The 7,500-nt window shown below is 34.1% G+C and overlaps 1 protein-coding gene across 1 annotated transcript in view; it reads left to right on the top strand.

Moving 5' to 3' along the window:
* LOC144959693 (uncharacterized) overlaps positions 1 to 6,684 on the top strand; it is a 16,820-nt gene extending 10,136 nt beyond the window's left edge. Inside the window, exon 7 of the mRNA XM_078892376.1 lies at positions 6,477 to 6,684. The gene's annotated coding sequence lies outside the window, so the exon portion shown is untranslated. The remainder of the gene's footprint in view (positions 1 to 6,476) is intronic.
* Positions 6,685 to 7,500: the final 816 nt, after the last annotated feature.

Below are 7,500 nucleotides of genomic sequence, written 5' to 3'. Positions count from 1 at the left end.
TTTTTAAACATGTATTTAAGTTTTTAGGTTTTTTTGTTTTTTTTTTTTGTGGGGTTTTTTTGGGGGGGTTGTTTTTTGTTTTGTTTTTTTTTTTTTGTTTGTTTGTTTCATTGTTTTTGTTTTTGTTTTGTTTTGTTTGTTTTGTTTTGTTTTGTTTTTTTTTTTTTGTTGTTTCAGGTCTTGAGCCCGAAAACTTTCTGTGTTTGGTATTGTGTTCTGTTTGAAGCAGTTTTTTTCATGTTTGTTTATTACTTTTTACTCACGAAAGAGTGAAAATGGAGAGGGTTCGTATGGGAAGCCTCTCCATTTTCACCCTTTCGTTAGAATTTTCACGATCACCGGCTTCATGCAGCCCCTACCGTTTTCTACTTTATTATTTTTTACAGACCACAGCTATTAGCAGCTTACTATCATGATAAGATATGTAACGCGCAAATAGGCAAATACGTAAGACTAACGAGACACGATATCACAGATGAAATAATCCAATAACGACTTTGACGGCAAGCTTTCATTCAATTTACAAATACAATTTAGATTAAAGTGAACGATGCAAGTATTCTGTGTCTTATCAAAACAAGCAAGGCTGTATTTTTATCAATCCCCCCAAAAAGTTTATGGTCTCAGGTCTTGGGGTTGTCCATTCAGTATATATTGTAGCATTCTAGGTGTATCCGTGACGTCATCGTCTGAGTAAAAAATTGTGACCAGAATTCACCTAAGTAGTAGGAATAATCGTGTGTCGAATTTTGTCCATAGTACTCAAGACAGACTGTGTTATATAGATAGTTCAAAGATGACGTCACTCAGGTCTTTGTTATTGTTTTTGCCATCCGCGTTTATGAGTAATGCTCACTGAACTGTATTAACCAGACTATAAACGTTCATGGATACACACAGTTTTGTAGTTGGTCCGTTATACTTCCGGATGGCAATGTTGTGAACTCCTTGGCCAAGCGCATTCTATCTATAGACATGTTCTATACTGCTAATAAAAGCTTAATGGAATAACTAGAATTATTTCTTTCAATATAAATCTCTCCTTTAACCTGGTGTACAGTGATATCATGCTAAGTGCCCGACGCTCGGGAATCAAGAAAAACAGGCATGCAGGGTTAGAACGGCACTCTGGTGGTGTGTACTCTGTATGAGGCTGTAAACTGAGTGGATTCAATTTCCTCTCCTGTTCATGAATAATCGGTGTATCATAGACGCTATACATTTCAGTAATTTACTCACAACAAACACATGGATCATACCAACAAACAAAACTACGTGTAACGTAAAACGTTTATATTACTATTCAAACATTTATTTAGTGACAACTGATCATCCAAAGATGTTCTAAAAACAAAAACTCAGTGTGTTGTTTCACTTTGTTGGTAAGATAAAGATCTGGACAAGTGCGTATGAAAGGTGCCAGACAAAGCAAGAAAGAAACAAACCATCCCAAAAAGTCAACCGACCTCGACTGGGTATCGAATCTCAGACCTTCTGTTCTCGAGGTCATAGGTCACGTTACAAAATGTGATCAAAGTGACCCACTTTGTGAAAAGTGTTCACAGCTTTTTAAATATCCAACATCACGATTGGTCATTTAGTTCAGCTTGACACATGGGTAGGTTTATAACATTTGTAAACAAAGCAGCGTCTTTACATTTGTTAAGGAATATCCAATCGATGGACAGCAACAAATCATGTGATTGATGACTTAGCTGGACGAAAACATGAATATAGATCGCTCCCATTGAAAGGAATTTTAAGTCAAACAACATTAATATCCTAAGTCTATCCTAACACTATAGCCTACCTACAATAATTCTACTTTACTCGCATTATTTCCTTCCTTTATCCCCCCTTTGAACAAAAGTCAACGATTGAAACCAGAACTCCTAGAAGAAGGGGGCCACCTCGGCGTCGACGCCCAAGGAGATTCCAGCTTAACCATAGCTTTCCTGCCTTCAATGAATTGAAATCTATAATAACTGGCAAAGAAGAAGGGACAGAATGAAGTCTAAATAACCCTTAAAAACTAGTTAGTCTAAATTATAATTAACTTTGGTAAGTTTGTTACTATATCAAACCCCGGATAAGGTTTATTATAATATTAACACTTAGTTTTCACTCACTAACTTTCAAGTTTGATAACCCAACTAACAGCCCAGTCAAAATAAGTAACGATAAGTGTTGAATTGTAAGATTCAATTTAATAGACGAAGACATCTACTGTGGACGTTTCGGGTTACCCCTTTATCAACAAAAAACGATGAATAAAACATTAGCATGAGATATGTGTGAATTGTGTAGTTGAGGTGAAATAACAAAAACAATGATGGGACAGTCAAAATAAGTAGGGAATAAGGCAAAACATGTCATATTAATTCTCTCTATATGATTACTATACACTCTTGATATCTAAAATATATAAAGGTGTGTATGAAACAATACAAGACAAAAAACAGAAAGTAATACAGAAAAAGCATCTCAAAAATCGTCTTGGATTCAAAGAGTGCCAAGATAGATGGGACTATTCAATGCCTATAATCCGAAAATAAATCTAGACCCTTTTAGACATAATTTAAGATATATTTTCTGTCGTTTTAAATCAATAACGTCTAACATAAAATGAGGTGATAAAGTAAGTTACGTCTAAAGAGTCAGAATGAATTGTTTGTTATATGAAGTTCATACCGTATCGTATCGTAGAGTTTAAGAGCTAATAGGTTCTAAACACATTTAAATGCTCTGTGTAACTTTTATGCATAGTAGATACAATTTATCAATTATATAAACAGCATTCAATGTTAATTATAATATTTAGTATTAAGTATCTATTACATAAGTAAGTGTCATAGTTAATATTCGTAGTATAATTAATTCTAATTACATTCATTTGCCATGTCCAACTTTGTACATTCGAGAGTTTCAAATAACAGAGTCAGTTTTAGTTTATTTATACTCTTCCGATGCTATAGGCGTCTAGTTTGCAATACAAACATTTGAGAAGAAATATAATGTAGCTGAATGAATCAGAGCTAACCGACACCGGAGACTGACTCCGACGACCCGGCACTGTCGTCCTCTGCCATCTTCCGGATAAAGACGTCGGGCACGGACAAAATACTAAGAATAAAGAAAAGAGCCGCTAGTTCTACCCATACCAAGCACCCGACGTCCTCTGTCCTTTTTTTTTCGAGCTTGGTATGGGTAGGTCTAGCGGCTCTTCTCTTTATTCTTAGTAGTTGTGTCTTTATCATGAAGACGGCAGAGGACGGCAGTACCGAGTCGTCGGAGTGAGTCACCGGTGTGGGTTAGACCTAAATAAGTAAGTAAACTAGTAAGAGAAAATCACGATGGCTAAAGTGGTCTTTCCTCCAACTAACCAAGATCTTTTTACTAACAGGTCGTTTACAATCATTAATTTTATTTGTTTATTGATATACTAACCAATATTCTGCCGTACTTAGCCGAAGTCCCTGGTTTGAAAGTTTTTGCCAAGATGAGTCATCTAAATCGATCGATATTTGAAGGACGAGTTCTCTGGACAAATTCTTAAATATGGGTCTTTACCAGCGTATGGCAGTTTTTATCAATTTTAAAAAGTCCATTGTCCGGTTGGGGGGGGGGGACAAAGTATTACAAAAAAACATTTGTTCCTCTTAAATTCAAATGTCTTATTTTTCAAGAGATTTCGCTAAGTAATGGACCTCTATCAAATGCACAAGACCGACTTGTCCATACATATACAGGTCTGACATTCGAACGCGATTATAGGCCTAGTTTAACTTTCGTTGTTGTATTCATTGTTGTAATGGACAATGCTTAAGTCCTTTTTTTTTTTGAGATATCCATTATAACAATGAGCCCGTAATAAATTAGGTTATCAGACCTGGTAATAAGGGCACATCGCATGAGACCATCTTAACGGATTGGTAGCAAACGACTTCACAAATAATGATTTGATTAACATTATCCTCGTCATCTTGTCAAGATAAGGCTCATTTTAATCCATTGGTGACGAGATATATTTAAGCGCTTAGAGTCTGGTGTCTCGGAGTTATAGCGCTTTATAAGTTCTCAGCATTATTATTTATTATTATATATGTCCAAATTTTTTAATGTGTGTGTTTTTTCCCAATACGGCAGATAATAGATGACATTTATTCCATCATCGACAAGATTTTAACCCTCTCCTCCTTACCACCTGCAACAAAATCGTCACATTTGTTACGACACAATATACAATTTTATTATTCAGATTTATTTTGTACATCACAAACTTTGAAGAATGATCTTTGTTTAATTAATAAGAACATAAATATGTTTTGTAGAGAGCTTGTTTGAGTTTTAAATAATCAATGTTTCTGCTGGGCAAGCCTGCCATTTTGGGAAAATACTAAATATGATCTATAAGGAGAGAGTTTAAAAGAACTTCTATGGACAGTCCCATTATCGTATCATGTAAATTTATTTGGTCGTCCTGTTTTTTGGTGATGGTTGAGTAACCCCTTTTGACTTTTATTAAAAAAAGTTCTACTTTTTCTAACCCCTTAACGTCAATCTCAATGACTATCTAGATGTCTATTATAAATTGTGTACATAATAGATATACGCAAATACAACATAATTATAATGTTTTCATCATATTATCATGATTACGTTGCTCTTCAGTAACTATAATTAATTCATTAATAAGAAACTATACTTAATTCATTATTCAATTGGGTCATTTGGAGCCCAATTTCTATTTCATACAGTACCCGTTGTATGTTGAGCGTCTTATAGTACTCGAGTAACTTACAATCTCCGAGATATTTAAATAAACTTGTATATTATCTTTGAGATGCAATTGCATAGAAAGCGCTATACTAAATGTACACCATTTCTATTATTATTCTTATTATTATTATTATTAGTAGTAGTAGTAGTAGTAGTAGTAGTAGTAGTAGTAGTAGTAGTAGTTGTAGTAGTAGTAGTAGTAGTAGTAGTAGTAGTAGTGGTAGTAGTAGTAGTAGTATAGTAGTAGTAGTAGTAGTAGTGTAGTAGTAGTTGTTAGTAGTAGTAGTATAGTAGTAGTAGTAGTAGTAGTAGTTGTAGTAGTAGTAGTATAGTAGTAGTAGTAGTAGTAGTAGTAGTAGTAGTGTAGTAGTAGTAGTAGTAGTAGTAGATAGTAGTAGTAGTAGTAGTAGTATGTATAGTAGTAGTAGTAGTAGTAGTAGTAGTAGTAGTAGTAGTAGTAGTAGTAGTAGTATGTAGTAGTAGTAGTAGTAGTAGTAGTAGTAGTAGTAGTGTAAGTAGTAGTAGTAGTAGTAGTAGTGTAGTAGTAGTAGTAGTAGTAGTAGTAGTAGTAGTAGTAGTAGTAGTAGTAGTAGTAGTAGTAGGTAGTGTAGTAGTAGTAGTAGGTAGTAGTAGTAGTAGTAGTAGTAGTAGTAGTAGTAGTAGTAGTAGTAGTAGTAGTAGTAGTAGTAGTAGTAGTAGTAGTAGTAGTAGTAGTAGTAGTAGTAGTAGTAGTAGTAGTAGTAGTAGTAGTATAGTAGTAGTAGTAGTAGTAGTAGTAGTAGTAGTAGTAGTAGTAGTAGTAGTAGTAGTAGTAGTAGTAGTAGTAGTAGTAGTAGTAGTAGTAGTAGTAGTAGTGTAGTAGTGTAGTAGTAGTAGTAGTTAGTAGTAGTAGTAGTAGTAGTAGTATTAGTAGTAGTAGTAGTAGTATAGTAGTAGTAGTAGTAGTAGTAGTAGTAGTAGTAGTAGTAGTATAGTAGTAGTAGTAGTAGTAGTAGTAGTAGTAGTAGTAGTAGTAGTAGTAGTTAGTAGTAGTAGTAGTAGTAGTAGTAGTAGTAGTAGTGTAGTAGTAGTTAGTAGTAGTAGTAGTAGTAGTAGTAGTAGTAGTAGTTTTAGTAGTAGTAGTAGTAGTAGTAGTAGTAGTAGTAGTAGTAGTAGTAGTAGTAGTAGTAGTAGTAGTAGTAGTAGTAGTAGTAGTAGTAGTGGTAGTAGTAGTAGTAGTAGTAGTAGTAGTAGTAGTAGTAGTAGTAGTAGTAGGAGTAGAGTAGTAGTAGTAGTAGTAGTAGTAGTAGTAGTAGTAGTAGTAGTAGTAGTGGTAGTAGTAGTAGTAGTAGTAGTAGTAGTAGTAGTAGTAGTAGTAGTAGTAGTAGTAGTAGTAGTAGTTTTAGTAGTAGTAGTAGTAGTAGTAGTAGTAGTAGTAGTAGTAGTAGTAGTAGTAGTAGTTGTAGTAGTAGTAGTAGTAGTAGTAGTAGTAGTAGTAGTAGTAGTAGTAGTGTGTAGTAGTAGTAGTAGTAGTAGTAGTAGTAGGAGTAGTAGTAGTAGTAGTAGTAGTAGTAGTAGTAGTAGTAGTAGTAGTAGTAGTAGTAGTAGTAGTAGTAGTAGTAGTTATTTATTTGTGATCTGGCATGACGTGTTTAGGTAACAGGATTCGGAAAAAATAAGGTTCTCAATGTTTAATACCTTTTGCATTTCTTTTTAAGTTCTGTTTATCCAGAAAACGACTTAGAGAAAAGACTGGTTTTTATGAATGTACAAGAGAAGGAACTGAATAAAATCATCAACAGCAACATTCATTCATCATGATTCGTCATTATTTTCTCGGTTTGAAATGATAGGAGTTTTAGAATATAATTCTCGATTTGTTTGTCAAAAATTTGATACAATTTTCAATAAAATAATGAAATCCAATTTCACACACAGCCCAGTTTGGATGTGGGGTTTTTTTTTGTTTTTTTTTTTTTGGTTTTTTTTTTGTTTTTTTTTGCAATACTTGTGTCTGAGTATGTGTCTATGTCGACGTGCAGGTCTGATAACCCCATTCAATGTGGGCTCATTGTTATAATGGGAATCTGAAAAAACAATGACGCAAAATATTTTCCATTACAACGTTAAACTAGGCCCGTAAGTGGGCTCGGATGTCGATCAGACCTGCATATATGTACACGTCGGTCTATGTGTTTTGTGTATACGTTGTATAGGTTGGATATGTGTAAGTTTATTGTATGCCAATTATATTTTCTGATTTGATTTTATTTATGTTTTTTTTATTTGTTTTGTTTTTTTAATTTCCTCATCTAATTTGATATGCCTTGACGAGATGTCGAGGGCTGAGTGGTTTTCCTTGTCATATAAAGTAGAGTAATGCAAATGTTGCTGCTCCAAGCTCGAAGAAATAGATAACAATGTGAAATGTGAATTTAAGCTTCAATTTAATATACGAAAACAGATAAAAAGGACGTTTCGGGTTTCCCCTTTATCAACAAAACAGGATGAATGAAACACTACAGATGTATGAGATAATGTGGTAGTGGCTTGCATCTGTTTTCGTATAACATTACATGGAACTTACATTCAGTTTCACATTGTTATTTACATATAAGGTAGAGCACTCGCTTCGCACGCAAATGGACAAAAATTGATTATAGGTGCAGGTGCGATTTATTTTCTCCCAATCCCTGTTCAACAAGTCGTGATTGGCTCTGTTCGATATGGCGGAAAATACTT

Source organism: Berghia stephanieae, chromosome 14 (genome assembly GCF_034508935.2).
Source record: "Berghia stephanieae isolate SIO BIC M18660-M18661 chromosome 14, UCSD_Bste_1.3, whole genome shotgun sequence".
NCBI lineage: Eukaryota > Metazoa > Mollusca > Gastropoda > Nudibranchia > Aeolidiidae > Berghia > Berghia stephanieae.
The sequence above is the reverse complement of the archived record's forward strand: the minus strand, read 5'-3'. Positions and strand labels throughout refer to the sequence as shown.